General features: G+C 38.4%; 1 protein-coding gene across 17 annotated transcripts in view; it reads left to right on the forward strand.

Annotated features, from left to right (window-relative positions):
- Positions 1-366: 366 nt before the first annotated feature.
- The window catches only part of ZFAND6 (zinc finger AN1-type containing 6), a 55,756-nt gene continuing 32,951 nt past the window's right edge, over positions 367-23,171 (forward strand). For 4 of the 17 annotated variants that reach the window (XM_060401675.1, XM_042235145.1, XM_042235146.1 and 1 more), the window contains exon 1: positions 367-510. The gene's annotated coding sequence lies outside the window, so the exon portion shown is untranslated. Of the gene's footprint in view, positions 511-630; positions 826-10,637; positions 21,798-23,171 lie in introns of those variants that run through there. The other 13 variants (XM_060401677.1, XM_042235141.1, XM_060401672.1 and 10 more) reach the window with 6 other exon arrangements.

Raw genomic sequence — 23,171 nt, forward strand, 5'->3', positions numbered from 1 at the left:
CCCCCTTCGTGGTAGCAGAGGGACCTGAACCTACCGCCCCAGACTCGATGACTCTCCTCTAGACCCCAGGAAACGCCCTCCTGTTGTCGCCCCCGCTACCGCCGGGAGGAAGCTCCGGCGGAGGAAGGACAGTGGAGGCGGAGAGGCTGGAGGAGAGTCTCCCCTAGCTTCGCTCCGCCTCTTCTCACGCTCCAGCCAATCACCGCTTGCTCCGAGACCTGGCCCCGCCCCCAGCCGGCTCCGGCCCGCGGCTCCGCCCCGGCCGGTAATAATTAGGCTGCGGGCGGGGGTTGCCGCGTCAGCGCCGGGCGCCGGCCAATCGCGGAGCTCTGCCCCCTAGTCGCGTCACAGGCCGAACAACCAAACAGAAAAGTTTAATAAACAGCGGACGGAGGGGCCGGCGGCGGCGGGGCCGGAGCGACCAGGGGTTTGGCGGCCTCACCTGTCCCCATTCACCGGCGGCGACCGGCGGCGGCAGGCAGCGCGTCAGGCGGAGGGAGCCGCCGCCAGGTGAGGAGCGGGGCCCGTGTGGCCCCGGCGACCGGCGCTTCCCCTCCCCCTCCCGCTCCCTTCCCCCACCGGCTCAGGCGACGCCAGGCCCGCCCCCGGCCCCTCCCGGCCCAGGGGAGCAGGAAGCGGAGGGCGGCCGGCGGGCGCAGCAGGTGGTGGGCCGGCCGCGGGCCCGGGCCGGGTATTTGCTGAGGGGTGAGGGGCTTCCTGGCCCCGGGGGTGGGGGCCGAGGTGCGGCGGAACTCCCGGACGCGCGGCGGGCCCTCGGGGTCCCGGGCTTCCCGCTGGGAGCGGGGGCGGGGGCGGCGCGCCGAGGTGAGACCCCCCCCGACTGCCCCCAGGCCTCGGGGGATGGGGAGCCGCCGCTGTCCTCCCATTCCGAGCAGTTGGCGGGCGGGGGCCGGAGGGACCCCTGGCGCCCTCTGGCGCGTCCCTGTCACCCGCCCGGGTCAAGTTCCTCGCCTCACGCCTCCCAGTCCGAGCCCTTCTTGGAAGGGCTTTTCACCTGCCGTGTTTACAGCCACCGGCCAGGGGGAAAGTCTAGCAAGTCAAGACAAGGAAAGGGGGTCGGGGTGGGGGGGTGTCTCTTTCCTCCGCTTTTGTTGGGTGGACTCAGAATTTCTCGATTTTCCTCTGGAGTAGTATTTTCACGTTGCCGTCTAACTACGTAAACAAGGACAAAAGAATAATGCGTCTGAGACGATTTTAACTTTTATGTCGAAACTTTGTGCCAAACCAACCACCCGATTAAGACGCTGCGATGATTTATCTTCACACTCAGATTAGCTGTTCAGCAGTGTGAAGAAGTTACACACAGACCATGTATAAGTTGTTTGGTGGTTAAAAAACTGGTTCGTTATTAATGATTTAATGCTCCGAGCAAGAGGTTTAAAGTCCTCTGTCAAATCAAATTCGGAATTTTTTTTTTTAATGTAAAATCCCATAGACTTTTAAGGTTAGTTACGTAATGTTTATGTTACCAATTTTAGGACATTTTGCCCAGTTACCCTTAGTCCAGGGCTTCAAGGGAAGATGTTTTCTTTCTGCAGAATATGCACATTTATATTTCCCAAACAGGTTATCTTTTAACATTTTTTTTCTTTTATGTTTTAAAATGTATTTAAGGGAAACAGGGATTGCAAAGGTGTACAGGAGGAGAATTTCGGTGTTGCTGGCTTATTGTCTCAACTGTGATAATTTCCTGTGTCAAAACAGATCACATTTTACACTTTTAAGTATATGCAGTTTATTGTATGTTAATTACAGTTTTTTAAGCGAAGTATTCAAAGTATATTTAATGCCACAAAGGTATGAACACAGATAACACAGTGTTAAAATATGCTGTACACAAGAGAGTATAAAGAGATAAAAATGTAATAAAAATCCATGCTTTCCATCTCTAAACCAAAAGTTGGAATATTACCAATACTTGCATATGTTTATGAGTTTCTTATCTGTCTTACACATCTGCCTGTCCTTACCGAGGTAATCGTTTCAGTCTAGTGTATTTTGTTTACCATTCCCTTGCATTTTTTTTAGAAGTTTCATAACATAACGTCTGTGTGCTCAAACTGTGTGTTTAGTATGTTTTTCTTTTGAGCTTTTTTATAAAAAGAATATATGGCTGTAGTTCATTCGTTTCATTGCTCTGTTAATGTAAAGATTAATATTGTGTTCATCTTCCACGACTCATGGGCCTTTAGCTCGTGTCTTTGATTCTGTTTTGCTGTTACCAGCTGTGTCCCATGAACATTTCTTGTTTCCTGGCTCCTGGTACACAAGCGCAAGAGTTGCTTTAGGGTGAATGCAGATTTCACTGGGACATTTTAGGTACTCAGGGGTAAAATAGATTGAGATACTAGAAATAAATGAAAAACTTAAGGATTCTCTTTTATGTTTTAATGGTAAATTCATATCCATAGTAATTGGTTCATAGTTTTTGAACATCTGCATGAGAAACCAGGATTCCTGTCAGTCTGAATGAATGTTGTCCTTGGAAATCCCATAGTAAGAAGTCTGGCACTATTTGCTGTCAACTTTTTCACTGCAAAAATGTAAATACAGTAGAAAAAAACACTTGATTGGGTATAAAATAAATCACTTTTCTGGGGTTCCCTTTCCCACTTTTTAGAATAGCAAGCTTCTTAAAACTTCTCTTGTGCCGTAGTACACATGTGTAAAAGAAACCTGTCCTGAGTTTATCCTATCAGTTACGCAGACTTCAGTTAAGTGAAGCACCTATCAAATGGCAGAGCTTCTAAGGAAAATGATTAGGGCCAAGGTATTATTCTCTGGAATTACATTGTATGTGTCCTTTGGAACATTTTTGAGAAAGGTGTGTGGTGAGTATAGATCAGGATATGTTAGCAACACATTTAAATACTTTTCATGCCACCCCCCGACCCCCGCCTCAGATTTGGGATTTATTGTGTGAACAGCAACGCAAAGATAAATTATGAAGCAGTATTAACTTCCTGAAAATGGTGTGTGTATAAGTAATATGAGTTTATATATATCTTTGAGTAAACTTTTTTATAGGCATGAGAAGTGGTGTTTTTTGTTTCTTAAGGACAGTGCACGAAGCCTGCAGACAAGTGTCAGGAGGCTTTGTTTTGATAGGACTATTTTATCTTGCTTTAAAAAAACAAAAACAAACCTCAGTTTTGTATTTCATTATGAGGGCAACTTTTTTTTTTTTCCCCTAAACCATCAGAAAAGTTAACAAAGAATGAGTAATTATTAATATTTTGGCAGGTATCCCACCAGTCTCTCTGTTTTTGTTTTTCTTAGCCTAAACAATTAAACGTTGAATTCTAAACAGTACTAGGCTGCTTCTGTGTTCAAAACTTAAACCAAACATGATCCATCTCAACACCTTTGTTGTACATGGTATGGTGGTGGTAGTCACCTCACTGGTATCTTTGCTTCAAGGTTCTCTCCCTTTCCTGTGCAGAACAATCGTTTCAGTATGTAAATTAGATTATCTTATTCTCAGACTCAAAACAAATCCAGATTTTTTTATACTCTTGACCAACAGTGTCCAATGAAAATACAATAGGAGCTACAAATGGGAACCACATAAGTAGTTAAACATTTTCTAATAGCCGCATTTACAAAGAGAAACAGGTGAAATATTTTTTAACCCAAAATACTGTGATTCAGCAAGTGGTCAGTATAAGAAATTAGTGGGATATATTTTACTTTTTTAAGACCGTCTTCACCATTGGTTGTGTGTTTTCCACTTAAGATACCTCTTGGGCAGGACTTGTTTGTGGCTGATCTAGACTGTCGGGGCCATCAGCCTCACAGGCTTATCTTATGCTGCTCACCCTGACTCGTGTACCCCCAGCAGTGCTGTATGCCAAGCTTAGTTCTCTTAAAATTGTTCCTTCTGCCTGAACACCCAGTCGTATTTTGCTCAAATGTCACTCCTTATGAAACGCCATCTCAGACCACTTTCCCAGTCAGCTGGCTGTGTTACCTTCTTTGTGTCCTTTGAGAACCTAACATCTGAAGTGATTTATCTGGTTATTGTCTGTATCCCCTGCTTGAAGTAAACTGCTTATGGGCAAGGATTTCCTCAGCTTTACTGTTCAGTTCAGTCCCTCAGTTGTGCCTGACTCTTGCGACCCCAAGGACTGCAGCACGCCAGGCCTCCCTGTCCATCACCAACTCCCGGAGTTTGCTCAAACTCATGTCCATTGAGTCGGTGATGCCATCCAACCATCTCATCCTCTGTCGTCCCCTTCTGCTTCTGCTTTTTAAAAATCTTTCCCAGCATCAGGGTCTTTTCACATAGGTCAGTTCTTCACATCAGGTGGCCAAAGTATTGGAGTTTCAGCTTCAACATCAGTCCTTCCAATTCAGGACTGATTTCCTTTAGGATGAACTGGTTGGATCTCCTTGTAGTCCAAGGGACTCTCCAGAGTCTTCTCCAACACCACACAGTTCAAAAGCATCAATTCTTTGGTGCTCAGCTTTCTTTATAGTCCAACTCTCACATCCATGTGTGACTACTGGAAAAAACAGCTTTACTGTTAGGTCCCTATATATTGAAAATAAGATTTTTAAAAGGTACCTGCCATTTTGTCTTATGAAAGTACTGTTAATTTAGTCACTTATTGTGTATAACTTACTTCTTTATCCTTTTTTTCACTATTACAATGTGGTGAAGAACATCTTAAGAGCTACGTCTTACCATGTATTTCTTATTTCTTTAGGATTCAGCCAGTCTTAAAATTGTTTAAAGTATATGAACATTTTTTTTTTTACTCATGAATACTGACAAATCTTATCTTAAAAGTTTGACTAACGTTGCAGTATAAGTTGACCAAACCTGTATGAAGTTCGATGAAAAATATGCGTACACATTTCCTCCCTATCTTTACCAGAAATAATATTTTTTCTTTCTTTTTCTTTTCATAAGATTTGTAATTTATTTCTTAGATTAATTAGTTATGATAATAGAGGTATAGGTTCTGGACATCTTCTGGTTTGTCTTTGGCTCATTGTGGTGGTGTTTATATTTAGAATAGCCACCCTTTGACTCATCCTACTAACATTTTCCCTTGCTCTTCATTAGCCTTTTGTTTATTTACTTTTTTAATTAAAAATTTTTGTCTTTTAAGAAGTTTAGGTTAATAACATTGTTTTTACAGCTTCTACTTTCATAGTTAATGCACTCTCCTACCCAGATAACTGTTTTCTTCTGGTTCTTTGTGGTTTCATTTTTCACATCTCTCTCTTCTGTTCATCGAAGATTTATTTTGACATAATATGTGAAGTGAAAGAATTGTCCTTAGTTTTCCTTAGTAGTTAATCAGTGATTTTAGCCCCATAAAAGAAAACTTTTTCTTTTGCCTTCAAATAAAGCTGCCTTTGTCATATACTAAATACATTTATGTTTGGTTCTTTTTAGCTTTTATTCAGTACCAGCCAGTGCACATTGTTTTAGTAACTGGGAGTAATAATGTGTTTTCCTTTTGTTATTGTTAAGTCTTACCATCCTCTTCCCCTCACTCCCCTTGCAATTTTTGGTTGTTGCTTTGTTGGTCCTGGAGTTTTTAGTTGATTCCTCAGGGTCTTCGGGTTGTTTTTGGTCTTGAATTTTTTAATTTAGAAAATACTGTTATTTCTACTTAATGTTTTATGTTGTATAATGAAAAAAATTTAATGCCATTAAGTTTTCCTTTGAGCCTAGTTTAGGTATTTTTTTCCTTTAAATTTAACCTGTAATATCTTTATTAAAATCCCTGCTGTTGGAGTTTTCATTCAGCTGTTCTCTGTGCTACTTGGGCATGGTGCTAAGTGTTGAGGAGACAGAGATGAATGATACAGGATCTTTGCTGTCATGGAGTTTACTGTCCGTTGGAAAAGCTAGGCTGTTAACAGACCACTGCATAGAGTTTTCAGATTTTGACAGCTGCTGGGAAGGAGCTATCTCTATCTCTGTCTCTGATAGAGATTGGAAGGTGCTAGTTGGGATGTTTGTTCTGAGAATGTAATGTTTAAAGTTAGTGATGGTGTGTGTGTTTGGGAAGTTTTCTTAACTTCCCCAGTCTTGTCACAACATTAAAAAAAAAAAAAAGTGACACACTGAATTAGTTCTGTAAACATGTTTTGTAAAAATTGTTTTGCAAACAGGTTCAAGCCCCTGTCCCACCCCCTCCATGCCATATCCTCCAGTTGGATTATTACCTCAAACCCTATCTGGAATAGAAATTTTGGAACTGTGATTCTGACTTCTAAGATCAGAAAAATACTGGGGCAAGTTTCCGGAGTAAAAGGGACAAAAAGAACCTGGCTCAGTTTAGGTGACCGGAGATTGGAATGGCTGGAGTTTACTGAGTGAAGAGAGTGGGGTTATTGCAAGACTTATTTCCAAGTGCTAAGGCTCCTTCTGCTTCACCACCTTCCTATCCTATTTATAGTCTGTGATCCAAATTGGTCACTTACAAATAACCTGGATTATTTTGCTCCTTGGTACTTTCCTTCAGTATTTCTACTGTATTTTCACTTTCCTCCCACTCAGGATCTTTGCAAAGGCTGTCCGCATTTGCTAACTTGTGATTTCCTTTGATGAATTAACCCTTAAGGCTGGCAAAACAGGTTAAGTTCTTTGTTGGCTATATTTACTCATTTCCCATTTCCCTTTGGACATTTCTTTGGTAAATACTTGTAACAACTGCAGTTCTTTAAATGCATGTGATTTGTCTCAACAGTCTTTTTCTCCTAGAGCTGTACTTTTCAATCTTGTAGTTACTAGCCACTTGTGGCTATTTAAATTAACTAAAATTAAATAATGTAAAAAATTGATATCCTCAGTTTTACTAGTCACATTTCAGGGGCTCTGTATCTATATGCAACTAGTGGCTATTACAGTGGACAGCAGAGATAGAGTCTTGTGCAGTAATGAAAATTTATCTTAATTTCTGAATAATCATGTGGCTAAAAGCTACAGTATTTAAGTTTAAGTAGCCGCAACTGGCTATTGAAATAGGGCAAGTCTGAATTGAGATGTGCTGTAAGTATGAAATATAAGATTGATTTCTAGCACAAAAAAGGGAAAAGAGCTCAATTTTTAAGATATTGATTACATATTGAAGTAATGCTACCTTACATATTTCCTGTTAAAGAAAATATTTATGACAGTTAATTTAACTTTATTGTAGTGTTTTAATGTGGCTACCAGAAAGTTGAAGATTGCATGGGACTCACATTATTTTCTAGGTGGTCAGCACTGGTCTGACTCTAGACTGTAAGTTTCTAGAATGGAGGGACAGTTCACTGTGGCGTTTACAGCAGCCAGTGGTGCCCAGCATATATATAGTAGGTGTTCAAAATGTTTGATGAATGAATAAGCTTTTCAATAGGTAGAAAACATTACCTATTCAACTTTTGCTTTTTAAAATTGTTGGTTTTCTTCTGGACTATAATTTAAAATTTTTTCCTATGATTGTTGAGAAAAGAAGCTTTTCTTTTGATAGCTAAATAAAGAACTGTCCTTATTAAATAATTGCTGTGCATCATTCATCTTTTGGTTATGTTTTTCTGGCTTTAGGCTGCTAACCAGAGAGGGAATTTAAAGTCTGCCAACCTGTTTTCTGTCATTTTTCTTTGTGTAGCAGTTTATTAGATGATCAGTTGTGTGTTGTTTGGCACATGAAAATTCATAACTATTAAATCTAAATAATTGGGGACTATGAATGCATTTCTTTTACTTATTCTTTGGTCTCCATATTATGATCCCTGTTCCTTTTTAATTTACATTTATTGGTGACCTTGTCTGTTTCTTTAGACTTAGAACAATTTACTGTCTTACAGAAGGCTGTCTCTTTTTAAGCTTGGTTTATGCTTTTTTTACCTGTTTACTTCCTAAATGTTTCCTTTGTGTTTGGTAGTCTGCTGAATGGGCCCTCAGTGTCCCCTCTTTCTCCCCCATGCTCACTTTGTATTTTTTTCTCTTAATGAGAAGATAGTCATCAGGAGTTCCAAACTCAAATACATACCTCACTTCTGTAGACACTGTGTATTTGTCAGGGAAATATTTCTTAAATATTTTTTCCCTCCATCAGTTGATGGTTTTCAGACTTTATCCTTAGTGACCTTAGTCTTGTTTTGCTATTGTCACCAGCTACCTTTCACCAGCTGCTGCCTTAACTACCTGTAGCACTCAGGGATATTACTGCCAAGTAATAATTTCTGTTGTAGGAAGAATATTTTGAACCATTCTCAGTCCCTAAAAATTCCATGGAAATTTTCCCCTTGCTCTGAACGTACCGAAGGCTATTCCTAATAGTCTAGGTATTGCCTTTTTATATAGGGTCTTTTCAATAGTAAGTGAAATGAGACCAAGTTGTTTAGTGGCTTGGTCTCTTCTAAACTGTTTTCAGTTGATAGATTTGTGAAAACCTCTGAACTCTCACAAAGAGTACACCCCTTGAATATTTGATGTTGGAAAAGTGATGTCACAAGCAATCAGGGAGCCTTGAGGAAGCCTTGACCCTTTTGCCGCCTTCCTGTTCCCAGGAAGCAGAGTTACTTTCAGATAACTTCAGTTGTGGTATCGCTCTCTTTTTAGTTATTTTGTCTGTTGTTTTCTTCTATTGCAGATTTAGAAGAGGAATACAATACTTTTACTCTGTAAGCCACCTAAAATGATATTTGTCAACTTGCAGTTCTTTTAAATAGGTCCTAGTGATCTTTGAACCATCTGAATAGTTCAGTCTATATTTCAATCTATATTTTCTTTTGGTTATAAATGGAGAGGATTTTGGTGTTAGATTAGTGTATGTTCTGTGTCTTTGTTGTACACAAATAGTTAACTTTGATGTGAAAAATTGATGTTAGAACAAAGGTTCATTTGGTTCCCATAGCCGAAGACTAATTTTATGTTTGCCAAATTTTAAAAGTAGAATGTTCGCTGTCTCTTTTTCTATAACCCTGTAAAATTTTGGCCATCTAAAACTTGTTTTATGATGTAACTCATGTTTGATGCTATAACTCAAATTGTGTATTTTTCCTATTGTCTGCTCTTGTACCTCTTCTCCTCCCAGGGTCTTTTTGCATGTGTCCACACAGTGGGAAGAAAACCTGAACTTGACTTGTGAAGTGCTGGGCATTCAAAGCTGTGAATCCTTGCAAAGGATCTTGGGACTGGACCTCTGTGAATTGGCTCTTTCAATTTGTCCACTTAAAAGGCATAATAGATTATGCAGCTGTTTGGGCTTCTGTGGGGTATTACTCCATATTCATGTCTAGTTGCAATTATGTGCATTTTCAGTTTCTTACAAAGACTTCTCTTTGTATTCAGAATAAGTTTGTTGGCTTTATGTTGTTTTAATGTATGAATTTTCTTTGAGGAAAAATGCTTGCAAGATTTTTAACTCACAAAATGAAATTTAAATGAAAAATTCTTACGTAAAGTAACTGAAAATATATTTTAAGAAGGAGCTACTCTGATTTGTTTAAATTTTGAATTTGTTTTTATAAGTCAATTTTTGGTAGAGGTGAATACTCTTTAAATTTGTCATTCAATCAGATAATGATGAATGTCAGAGTAACAGTTAACGGATCAAACTCCTAAAAACATAAACGGTTCTAATTTAAGCATACAGCAAATTTTAAAATACAGCCAATTTTGTAATGTCCAAAGTGACCAAAGATCTTTGTTCAAAAGTCAGAATCTCTTTAGAATCTCTGTAGTAAAAATAACATTTAATGTAACATATTTTAAGAGGAGGATACCCTTCAGCTCTCCCTTAGGGTTACTATGCCACCTTAGATTAATATCTCAGTAGGATGCAAAATAGTGTCCACTTTTCTTTTAAAAAAACTAAAGAAGAAAATGACTTGAACCATCCTGAAGTTCATTAGAACAAGTTGTCTTCTTTTGTTTTTGCAATGGGTAAGCATTAACCTTGCAAAACATGACATCAAACCTGTAAGTGTGGTGACATAGAAATAATATTTGCCTCATTTTTCTTCAGTTTTAAATAGAAATATCAGTCTGATGTCACTGAAAATTTTACTCTATTCTTGTGATATTGTATTTGATATCTTAGAAATTTTTGCATTCAATATTTTAGTGCTATGTATTTTCATTTAAGATGTAGTTTTATGTTTTAAGTCTTAGAGAAAATACTATTTTGTTCTCATTAGCAAAATTTTTGCGGTGGATTTCTGTTGGTGTTTTAGATTTCATACCAAATGTGAACTCTATTGAAAAAGGCATCTTGTCTTTATAAAGCATAACTTCACTCTCAGGCTCTGTAAAAAAAAAAATCAAATGATTTCGTTTAAAAGCATTGTATTTTAAACGCTTGGTCACTGAACTGCAAACTAACACTTCTTCTATGAGATTTTCATTGCTGTTACTTGGTTTATTTATTTTTTACCTAGACAAAAGAGTAAGCAAATAGTATATGATGGGAAAACTGAAACATTACCTACTGTTTCTTTAAGAAACCAGCTTATCCAGGGGGTTTTAGTATGTTTAACCTAACCTGCTAGCAAGGAAAAGTTCTTTAAAATAATGGATATTAGCCGTATCCAATCACAATTATCAGTTTCACTAACAGGGAGGAGGTTTTACTCTTCAGCCACTAGAATTGGAGAAGGTGGAGCTTGGCATTCAGGTTTGGTTGCTTTGGAGTACAGCTTCAAGTGAAGTTAATCTGAGGTGAAGCAAACAGAAAATTGTGGAGGTTTTGTTGGTAGGACTTTTGTTCTAATCTTTTAATGATCCTTTATTTTACACTTTTGCTCCTTTGTGCTTCTGTGTATGCCAGCTTTTGTCATTGTTGCTATTTTCTGATGCAAACTGAACATTAAAATTAAGCAGGGAAGCAGAACAAAAGGGCTGTTTGGACAGGAAATAGGTGTTCAGAGAATCAAACTTGACTTTCTTTTATCATTATTTTTAGTTAAGAATTTAAGTGTCATTAAAAAATACTTGCATAAAAATCATCTCCAGTAACAGTCTTTTCTCTCAGATTGGATGTTTGAAGAGTCATTTGTCAATTTTTATAAATGACATCTTGAGGAGGAGGTCTGTTTATGTCATTTTCCTTAAACTTAAGATGTGAAGTTGCTAAAAGACAGATATATGTGGTAGGTTTAAAGGTGTCTTTTTTAAAGAATTGAAATGCCAGCTGTTAATTTTTTTTACCCCCCAGCATACATCCCCCCCTTTTAAACTTCAGTGTATTTTAAATCTACCAATGTGTTGGCGCTTTTTAGTATGCTCATAATTTTAGTTTTGCTTTTTTAAAAGATCATAGATTCATTTTATATAGAACAAGGTAAAACTTTGTCCTCCTTTCAAACTTCATTTCTTTTAAGGTGGACATAAAGCAATCAACACCCTTTTGAAACAGGAAATGAGTGAATTTATATTTTTAAGAAGTATAAATAGGCTGCCAAAACTTAAAAAGTGTCTATAAATCTATTGACATTTCTTACTTAAGAAATAATTTTACTATGTTTCAGTACCAGAAGTTTCCCTTAGAGGTCCTTGTTTTTGTATTATTGCTCTTTGATCTTATAGGAATTAAGGTTTAGAATAATTTGAATAATTGGTCCAAATGCCACCTAAGCATTTCAGTCAGTATACTTGTATTTACTATGCTGCTTCTTTCAGATCACACAAAAGGTTTTAAATTAATGCTTTCTGCTCCATCTATTGCATAAGCAATACTATAATACTAATAAAATCAAGGAAAGTCACCCAGATATCCACAAGATTGTTGTGAGGTGGTCTTCTTCCCCTGTTCTATTCTGTACCTTACCATATCTTATATTTTCCCCATGATTGTTAATAAAGACAGTTTTCTATTTTTTATCAAACTGTATCATCTATTATTAAAATTGTTTTCATTTCATTTGCTATAGAATTCCCTTAGGTTAATGGGACCTTAATCTACCTAGTTTTTTGCCTGTTTTACAATTAGATTGTTCCTAATTTTTCACCATTTTAAATGGTATTGCTAAACAAACCTGTTTGTGTAAATTTTAAGATATTTTCTTCTATATTTCTTTTGGGAAAATCCCCTAGAGTGGGCTTACCTAGATCAAAGGCTATAAAGACTTCAGTAGCCAAATTGCTTTTGAAAAAGGTTATTCCAGTTTATATTGCCACCAGAAAAATGTGCTTTAAAATTTCTCTAATGGGTAGCCCCTAAGTGTTCTCATTAAAGTGTGCCTCTGAAGGTGTCTGACTTGTTGATTAGTTTTTGCCTAAACTAATAGGCTGTTTTAAATTCCGTTTTCCACTATGTAGATGAATCTGAATCCATTTTCTGGACATTAAAATCAGCTGAAGGAAATTGGGAGAATTTTTACCTACTTAAGTGAGCAATTATATCTTTGTTGGTTGTATTGTATGTGAAGCTATCAGTTAAGAACAGGGCTTGATGTTTTACATTGGAATTGTTGCTCACACAAATTTTCCTTAGTACATATCTCTTCTGGTAGCACATATCAGAGGATTTTCTTCTAAGAAAAACATCAGAAACATTTTTAGAGAGGGAGCTGTAATACTTAAGGTTAGTCTGAACAGATATGAATAGCCTTTGTCACTTTGTGCATTTCTGATTTTTTAAGTACAATGTAGAAACATAGATCTATGTTACAGATCTAGGTTTTAAAATACTAGCATTTTCCTAGTGTTCCTTAGGTTTTCAGTTGAAGGTAAGATGACCATATACACATGTTGTGTTACTAGTCCTGTGCTCTTCCCGTCTGTCTTTAAGAGCGTTCTTTGGCAGTAACTGCTGCATTGTGTATAAGCTTGGCACCTAGTCTGTTAAATAGAATAGGCTAGGATTGTCAGGATGTGACCTTGTTAACTAATGTTCCAGAATAAACTTAAAAAGTTGTTTTAAAGCAAAATTCTATAAGACATTTAAAAAATCTAATTTATAAATAGGAGTCAGTGATAAGTCATGAGTTAAGTTCTAATTCACTAGTGGAGCCAGTAGTTAAGCATGTATGTATAATCTTGAACTAAATAGTTCAGCTCATTTTTCAGTTTAAATAATTTAGTAAATAATTTCTGTAAATTTTTGCTGATAAACTTAAATCTTTGGCTTTTTGTATATTTCTGGGGGAAGTTTCTTTTCATGGCTGTTGTGTTTGTTGTGGCTTAGGAGTGATTTTTTTTTTCCCCCCAGATATTTTGGTTTTCTTAACATTTGAAATGGAAGAGAAAAAAATTAAACCTGATGACTTTTAATTAATGAAGCAGTTGTTGTGAAATACATTTTCTCTGCATTTAAATTTGCTAGGTGTGTCAGGATTTTATACAGATAATGTAAATACTTGATTCATGAGTAGAACAATTGTTTCACCAAAATATTTAAGATTTATGTTGGTGCTTAAACATTTGTATCATATTTCCTTTGTTCTGAATTTAAGAAAATGTATTTAATTTTGTTCTTAACCGATTCATCTTATTGCTGCCAGATAGAGATGAAAGTAATTGTAAATATAACAGTTTTAGTGAAAGTCATTTCAAATTTGGCTCTAGATTATATTTTAGTGAGTAGGCAAGATACAGGTTTACCTCCTCTCCTAGAACTCTGGTAACATTAGAACTTCGGGCTTCCCTGGTGGCTCAGACAGTGGAGAATCTGCCTGCAGTGCTTTTGAGAACAGATAACCTTCCATTGTTTCTCTTCTGTACCCCTACTACTGATTTCTGGTCCACAGTTTGAACTAAGGAGTATCCTTTTAGTACATTAGCTTCATTCCGAGGGTAGAGGCCAATTTTCTAGAGGGAGAAGAATCTTTAAATGACCTAATATTGAGACAACATAACAGTAGCAATAATTCTATTTTATTCTTTTAAAGTGAAGGAAAAAAGTGATCTAGAGGAAGGATATTAAATGCATTCAGTGTCTGATGCTAGTCTTCATTCAAGGAGAATGCATTGATTTCTTTTTCTTAATGACAGAGGAAAAGGTTAATGGACAGAAAGTTGGTAAAATGTGAAAGAGCTTTGAAACTGTGGCTTAGTAGTTACAATATCTCTTTGTGTAAAAGGGGACTTTACAGTTTTGCAGTGGTTTCCCTTTATGGCTTCTTTATAAAAATAGGTAAATGTTTTAGGAGATGGTTTTCTTTCTTTTTTTTTTTTGGTAACTTGAAAATGCTTATTTATTAACTGATAATGTATATTAACCTCTTTGGCTGAATCTGATTTTCTGTGTTTTTGTATATCGTTAGAAAAAAAATGAACTCAAAACATTGTGGTTAGTACTGTTTTTGTAGAAGCGAACAGATCTTTCTATCATTATACCCATTTTTTTCCTCCACAAATAAGCATCTTGGTTACTTCCCCTACTCCCACATTTTTTGTAGGTACGTGATTTCTTAGCAGAGCTTAGTATATTGACTGCGCCTTACTTCTTGAGACTCCTCCCCTAAGTTTAGTGATGTGCCTGGGCTTCCTTCTGTTTCTGATCTCTATCCTTGCTGTTTCCTCATTACAGCTTTTAAGTATTGGAATTTCATAGGATTCTGACCTTAACACTCTTCTCACTCTATACTTCTTGGATAATCTCCAGTCCCATATCATCAGTTAACATCTTTATATATTAATGGTTCTGAGATTAGTGTCTTAAATACGGATTTTTTGTTTGCACTTAAGACTCCTGTTCACTGAACTCTCCTTGAGCGTTTCTTCCACACCTGTGTTAAACTCACCAAAGCTAAGTGGCTTATTTTGTCCTCCCCAGCAGTGTCCTTCAAGTCCTTTTCCCCCTACCCTCACAGTAAACGTGCGGTGGTATTACCATCCATGTCAGAACCCAGGTGCCACTGAGTCTTCCTTCTCTTCTTCCCTAGTTAGCCACAACTTCCCATTGATTTAAAATCCATAGTAACTCTGGAATCAATCCTTTTTTTCTTCACTGTTTTAGCACGCATGACAGTGTGGTTTCTTAGATTACTAAAATAGCACCCTGACCAATCTTCACTTTTAGTTTTGGCTCTCTATGATACATTCTTTACTATTCATTCACGTCTGTCTCTGCTTGAAATTCTATAGTGATTTCTTATTGCCTTTTGAATTTTTTACCAGCTGATTCTGTCCTAAGGGTTCTCTGAGGTAGTTACCCAATAACCTTAAGAGGAGGAAGTATTGTTACCTTCATTTAACAAGTGAGATGATTTAGAAACACTTCCTATTAATAATTTGTCTAGGGTTGCCTTAGCTTGTGAGTGGCTAGCATACTTTGAACTGAAGTTTGCCATATCAAAGTCCCTTTTAACCACCCAGCCATGTGACTTCCTAGTCTAACCTCTGCTTACTAATACATCTCCCCGGCCCCAGCTCCCCGCCACACACACCATTCTGAGCTATTAGCAGTCCCTCCTTAAAAGACAAAATCATAACCTGTTGCCTGAGGGAATTCCCTGGTGGTCCAGTGGTTAGGACTCTGTACATCAAGGGCAGGGGGGCATGGGTTCCATTCCTGGTTAAAGAACTAAGAATCTGCATGCCGTGAGGTTCAGAAAAACAACAACAACTTGCCAGAGCTTAAAGACAAATATTTTCAAAGACGTATTTCTGACAGTTTTTTGGAACATGCCTAAAAAGATACAGAACATTTTAGCATCCCTAGAATGTAAGAAGGTAAAAGATTGAAATATAGGAAATCTTCAGGTAGTTTTCCATGTATGGTTAGTTTTGCATGTCATAGCTGTTGAATTCCTCACATATGATAAAAGCATGAGACCTGGTTGTATAAGAGGAAGATTAGGCAAAGTGTGAACACACTTCATCTGAGAGATTAAAAATGCTAGTAACCTCCTAAAGTAGATGTTAGCCAGAACCTTGTGTTCATTTTTACATCCAGGTGTATAAAGAATCTACCTGTGAACCTAAGTCATATAAGCTTCTGAGTAAGTTACAGAAAAGGAAATGGGCTGCATGTATTCTTTAATATCAAATATTGTATCATCAAAAAAGTGAAATACTTCAGCTAATCTTGTCTAGATTAGCTGGACATTCCAGTTTTAGAACATTTCCATCACTCCAGAAAGATTCTTTGAGTGCTTTTAAACAGGTCTCATTTCCATCCCCAGTGGTAACCAACCAATAGCCTGCTCTCTTCTCTGTAGATTTGTTCTTTCTCAGCATTTGATATAAATGGAATCATTAAATACATGGTCTTTTGAGTTTGGCTTCTTTCATCACCTAGGTTGTTTTTGTGAGGTATATCCATGTAGCAATGTCTGTCATTAGCTTGGTCCCTCCCTTCCTTTTTTTTTTTTTTTTGCCTTTTCTTTTTTTCCCTTCTTGTTTTCTCCACCGTCCCCCCTCTCCCTTTTTTAATCTAAGTATAATCAAACAGTGTTAATCCTTTTGTGTCTGACCCATTTCACTTAGCATAATGCCTTCAAGGTTCATTCATCTAGTAGCATATATGAGAATTTCATTCCTTTCCAAGGCAGTAATATTCCATTGTATGTATGTTTATCACATTTTTGTTTTTTTATCCATCCATGGCCATTGGGTTGTTTCTGCCTTTTGGCTATTGTGTAATGCTGGTATAAACATTGTAAATATCTGTTCTAGGTCTTGATTTCAAATATTTTGGGTATATACCTAGAAGTGGAATTGCTGGATCATAAGTAATCCTATATTTAACTTTTTGAGGAGCTGCCAAACTTTTCCACAAGGCTGCACTATTTTACATTCCTATCACCAATGCAGAAGAGTTCCAGTTACTCCACATCCTCAGCAAAATGTACTGATTTTTTGAGAATAGCCATCTTAATGATATGAAGTGATATCTCATTCTGGTTTTGATTTGCATTTCTTAATGATTACTGATGTTGAGCATCTTTTCATGTGCTTATTGGCCATGCTTGGGTATACCTTCTTTGGAAATAATGTCTATTCAAGTCCTTTGCCTATTTTTGGATTAAATTGTTTATTGAGTTGTAGGAGTTCTTTATATATTCTAGATATTAAGTATTTATATCTTTTGCCACGTGTTTCCTCCTAGAAGTTTTGTAATTTTAGCTCTTATGTTTAGATCTTTGATCCATTTTCAGTTAATTTTTGCACGTGGTATAAGGTAAAGGGTTCAGCTTCATTATTTTGCATGGATATTCTGTTTTCCTGGCACTATTTGTTGAAAAGACTGTCCTTTCTCCCATTGAACTGTCTTGGCTTCTGTTCAGTTCAGTCGCTCAGTCATGTCTGACTCCTTGCGACCCCATGAATCGCAGCACGCCAGGCCTCCCTGTCCATCATCAACTCCCGGAGTTCACTCACACTTGCATCCATTGAGTCCGTGATGCCATCCAGCCATCTCATCCTCTGTGGTCCCCTTCTCCTCCTGCCCCCAATCCCTCCCAGCATCAGAGTCTTTTCCAGTGAGTCAACTCTTCATATGAGGTGGCCAAAGTACTGGAGTTTCAGCTTTAGCATCATTCCTTCCAAGGAAATCCCAGGGCTGATCTCCTTCAGAATGGACTGGTTGGATCTCCTTGCAGTCCAAGGGACTCGAAAGAGTCTTCTCCAACATCACAGTTCAAACCCATCAATTCTTTGGCACTCAGCTTTCTTCACAGTCCAACTCTCACATCCATACATGACCACTGGGAAAACCATAGCCTTGACTAGACAGACCTTAGGCGGCAAAGTAATGTCTCTGCTTTTGAATATGTTATCTAGGTTGGTCATAACTTTCCTTCCAAGGAGTAAGCGTCTTTTAATTTCATGGCTGCAGTCACCATCTGGAGTGATTTTGGAGCCCCCCAAAATAAAGTCTGACACTGTTTCCATTGTTTCCCCGTCTATTTCCGATGGAGTTCCAGGCAAGAGTACTGGAGTGGGGTGCCATTGCCTTCTCCGAATGGATTGTTTCCAATTTTCAGCTAATTTGAATAATGCTGCCAAGAACATTTATGTGTAAGTTTTTGTGTGGCATACATTTTTGTTTCTCTTAAGTAGAAACCTAGAACTGGAATTACTGGGTCATGTGATAACTGCATGTGTAACTTTGTAAGAAATGGTTTAACTGTATTCCTAAGTTTCTGTTGCGTTCTGTGTTCCCATCAGGAATGTGTGAGTTTTTCTCTTTAACCTTGCCAACACCAACACTTGATACAGTAGTAAGTCTTTTTAAATTTAACTTCTCTAGTAGACATGATGTAGAAGGCAATGGCACCCCAGTCCAGTGCTCTTGCCGGGAAAATCCCATGGACAGAGGAGCCTGGTAGGCTGCAGTCCATGGGGACGCTAAGAGTCAGACACGACTGAGCGACTTCGCTTTGACTTTTCACTTTCATGCATTGGAGAAGGAAATGGCAACCCACTCCAGTGTTCTTGCCTGGAGAATCCCAGGGACGGGAGCCTCATGGGCTGCCGTCTATGGGGTCGCACAGAGTCGGACACAACTGAAGCGACTTAGCAGTGGACATGAAGTGGCATCTCTTCGTGGGGTTAAATTATGTTTCCTAAATGACAAATGTTGAATGCTACCTACTGTTCCTCTGGCTTTAGCCTCCTGTCATTCCAATTCTCACTCCCCTTTTCCCCACCATACTTAGTCTTAAGCTCTATCAAGACCTCACTCCCAGTAGTACTTCTTTGTTTTCCTTTGCTTCAGTTCCCTCTTCAGTCATTTTTCTTCCTAGTATTCTTAGCTTCTAGTCTTGGAGCAATTCTACCGTTTATATATGCTGCTTTTAAACCTAAGCCACTGAATGCAACCAGAGAAAGTCACAAAATATTTTGTTTTGATACCACTGTGAGTTTTTCTGTAGCTTTTTACTTGGATTTAGTTTCAAACTTACATAGAAGCTGCATGCACAGTACAAAAAGGTCCCATCCCCTCTTCAGAGATTCTCAATTAATTGTTATGGTTTTTCCCATCTGCTTTATCATATTGTCTCTTTCTCTCTCTTTCTCTGTGTAAAAATATAGGCATATATATGTTTTCTGAGTCATTTGAGAGTAAAGCTGGAGATTTACCCTGGCTACATAGCTATTAAGTGATAAGTGGGGAATTAAATTCAGATCTCTTTTTTTGGTCTCCTTTGTATCTGGCACATATTTGGTGCTCTGAGAATGCTTCTTGAATTGACCAATGACTACACGTTATCTGTTAGAATCTATATATATCTTGTCTCCTTTTGGGGTTTTAAAAGTATAGGTGCTTGGGCTTTGAAGCTGGATTCAGATCCTTACAAATAGCTGTGAAAAGAAGAGAAGCGAAAAGCAAAGGAGAAAAGGAAAGATATAAGCATCTGAATGCAGAGTTCCAAAGAATAGCAAGAAGAGATAAGAAAGCCTTCCTCAGCGAACAATGCAAAGAAATAGAGGAAAACAACGGAATGGGAAAGACTAGAGATCTCTTCAACAAAATTAGAGATACCAAGGGAACATTTCATGCAAAGATGGGCTCGATAAAGGACAGAAATGGTCTGGACCTAACAGAAGCAGAAGATATTAAGAAGAGGTGGCAAGAATACACAGAAGAACTATACAAAAAAGATGTTCACGACCTGGATAATCTCGATCGTGTGATCACTCATCTAGAGCCAGACATCTTGGAATGTGAAGTCAAGTGGTCCTTAGAAAGCGTCAGTACAAACAAAGCTAGTGGAGGTGATGGAATTCCAGTTGAGCTATAGCAAATCCTAAAAGATGATGCTGTGAAAGTGCTGCACTCAATATGCCAGCAAATTTGGAAAACTCAGCAGTGGCCACAGGACTGGAAAAGGTCAGTTTTCATTCCAATCCCAAAGAAAGGCAATGCCAAAGAATGCTCAAACTACCACACAATTGCACTCATCTCACATGCTAGTAAAGTAATGCTCAAAATTCTCCAAGCCAAGCTTCAGCAATACATGAACCGTGAACTCCCTGATGTTCAAGCTGGTTTTAGAAAAGGCAGAGGAGGAACCAGAGATCAAATTGCCAACATCTGCTGGATCATGGAAAGAGCATGAGAGTTCCAGAAAAACATCTATTTCTGCTTTATTGACTATGCCAAAGCCTTTGACTGTGTGGATCACAATAAACTGTGAAAAACTCTGAAAGAGATGGGCATACCAGACCACCTGACCTGCCTCTTGAGAAACCTGTATGCAGGTCAGGAAGCAACAGTTAGAACTGGACATGGAACAACAGACTGGTTCCAAATAAGGAAAGGAGTACGTCAAGTCTGTATATTGTCACCTTGCTTATTTAACTTACATGCAGAGTACATCATGAGAACGCTGGGCTGGAAGAAACACAAGCTGGAATCAAGATTGCCGGGAGAAATACCAGTAACCTCAGATAGGCAGAGGACACCACCCTTATGGCAGAAAGTGAAGAGGTACTAAAAAACCTTTGATGAAAGTGAAAGAGGAGAGTGAAAAAGTAGGCTTAAAGCTCAACATTCAGAAAACGAAGATCATGGCATCTGGTCCCATCACTTCATGGGAAATAGATGGGAAACAGTGGAAACAGTGTCAGACTTTATTTTTCTGGGCTCCCAAATCACTGCAGATGGTGACTGCAGCCATGAAATTAAAAGATGCTTACTCCTTGGAAGAAAAGTTAACGACCAACCTAGATAGCATATTCAAAAGCAGAGACATTACTTTGCCGCCTAAGGTCGTCTTGTCAAGGCTATGGTTTTTCCAGTAGTCATGTATGGATGTGAGAGTTGGACTGTGAAGAAAGCTGAGTGCCAAAGAATTGATGGGTTTGAACTTGGTGTTGGAGAAGACTCTTGAGAGTCCCTTGGACTGCAAGGAGATCCAGCCAGTCCATTCTGAAGGAGATCAGCCCTGGGATTTCTTTGGAAGGAATGATGCTGAAGCTGAAACTCCAGTACTTTGGCCACCTCATATGAAGGGTTGACTCATTGGAAAAGACTGATGCTGGGAGGGATTGGGGGCAGGAGAAGAAGGGGGCAACAGAGGATGAGATGGCTGGATGACATCACCGACTTGATGGATGTGAGTCTGAGTTGATGATGGACAGGGAGGCCTGGTGTGCTGCGATTCATGGGGTCGCAAGCGAGTCGGACACGACTGAGCGACTGAACTGAACTGAACTAGCCGTTTGACCTGAGCAGATTCCATCATCTCTAAGCCTCAGTTCCCTCATTTCTGAAGTGGAGATGGTAATAGTCCTATTTGTAAGGGATATTATTGTGAAGATTGGTTGAGACATTGCAGGTAAAGAATTTATCATGGACCCTCTCATTTCTGTTCTTCTCTTGTCCTACTACTCTGATTTAGCTACAAGCTTCTGGTTTCTCCTGGCCCATGATCTTTTACTGGCAGAGTTGATGAGACATCTAAGTGAATTTCTAGACAATTAGCAAAGAGAGACCTTTTAGGAGAAAGGTCTGGGCTAGACTCATGTTTTGAAGACATTTGCACAGAGCTGCTACTTAGAGCTTTGAAACTTGAACTTTGTACATAAGGAGACAAATTGCAGGTGATGAGATACAGATCCAGGACCCACACACCTTTGGACATTTCGGTTTTCAAGTATTTTTTTTATTGGCTTTTCAACTTGTGAAATATTTCAGAAATACCAACTTTTTGGCATCCATAAAATGCAGATTCACATACCTGGAAGTAGTATAGAAATTTCAGGTAGTCTGATATTTCTGCCCATTTCCTGCACCCTTTTTTTTTTGAATAAAGTATTCTATCTTGTTAGATCACATATACTAGGTTTTGATTCAGAAGATAACGGTCATCAGAAGTGTGACCCCATTTAACATGGAGGAGGAAGAGAAATCGTCAAAGGAATTAATTCCAAAGTAAGATTTGATTAATGTTGTATAGTCTTTTTAGTCAGTAAGATGCCAGACACTATTTATTAGGTGGTTGATTTATCAGAGAAGATGGGTAAAGGGAGATGCACCTGAAATCAGAGGAGTGTAAATGAGGATGAGAGAAAATGTAGAAAAATCGCAAGAATCTGTGATGAATCTAGATGTTTAATTGCTGATTTGTATATAATTAAACTCCAAGCCATATTTTATCCTTTTAATGATTTGGATAATTTTCTCAGAATAATTATCCCTTTGAAGGAAATGGGTTGCCAGGACCTCTTGTCTGATTCCTTTAACAGAATGAGTTCCATGTAGATAAAAATTTTAATATTATTCTTTATGGTGCTGTCTTCCTATGAAAATCAGGAGTAAAATATTCTAGAAAAATAGCACAGAACCTTGCTGATTTGTCACCAATATCCTTGGTTTGGTTGTCTCTCATAAGGAACAGATTCTGGGACTTTTCCTGGTGGTTCAGTGGTTAGGACTCCCACACTTGCACTGCAAGGGGCTAGGGTTCAGTCCCTGCCTGGTTAGGCAACTGAGATCATGCATGCCTTGTGGTACAGCCCAAAACAAAGAAACGGTCCCAATTATAGGTATCTCTTAATACCTCACTCTTAACTGTGAGCGTTAGAATTTTACATTCTAGAAATTAAAATTTTACTGTCTGATAACAGTGAGGAAGCTTGCCTCTCAAGACCAAATCAATTGCAGTGATTATTCAGTTGACACTTTGGGATGGAAGCTGTTTTATATTTTCAGTACCATAATTCTTAAAATGAGAGTGCTGCATAAGTTGAGGATGTGTGTTAATAAAGAGAGAACAATATCCTGGCTTGCTGCATGTGTTTGCTTGATTTCACATTTATGGTCCATCTTAAGAGAAAACAGGGGCTTCCCAGGTGGTGCTAGTGGTAAAGAACCTCCCTGTCAATGCCGGAGACATAAGTGACTCTGGTTTGATCCTTGGAGTGGTGGATTCCCTGGAGGAGGAAATGGCAAACCACTCCAGTAGTCCTGCTTGGAGAATCCCATGGACGAGGAGCCTGGCAGGCTATGGTCCATGGAGTCACAAAGAGTTGGATACAACTGAAGTGACGTAGCACAAAGACAAAAGAAAAAAATGTATGAAATAAAAATGTATGAAAAAAATATGAATAACACAGAAACAAATATATTTCATACTAACCAGAAATCTTGCATGTAAAATGAGTCTAAAGTGGCTGTCAGTTTTTTTTTTCTTTTTTAAGCTGAGGGGAAGGAAACTTGAGTGTTCATTAACAGGGAAAAGAATTATTTTGTATTGCAGGTAAAATATTTTTTTCATTACCTGTCATTTGTTAGACCTAGCTCCTT

Source organism: Ovis aries, chromosome 18 (genome assembly GCF_016772045.2).
Source record: "Ovis aries strain OAR_USU_Benz2616 breed Rambouillet chromosome 18, ARS-UI_Ramb_v3.0, whole genome shotgun sequence".
Taxonomy (NCBI): Eukaryota; Metazoa; Chordata; class Mammalia; order Artiodactyla; family Bovidae; genus Ovis; species Ovis aries.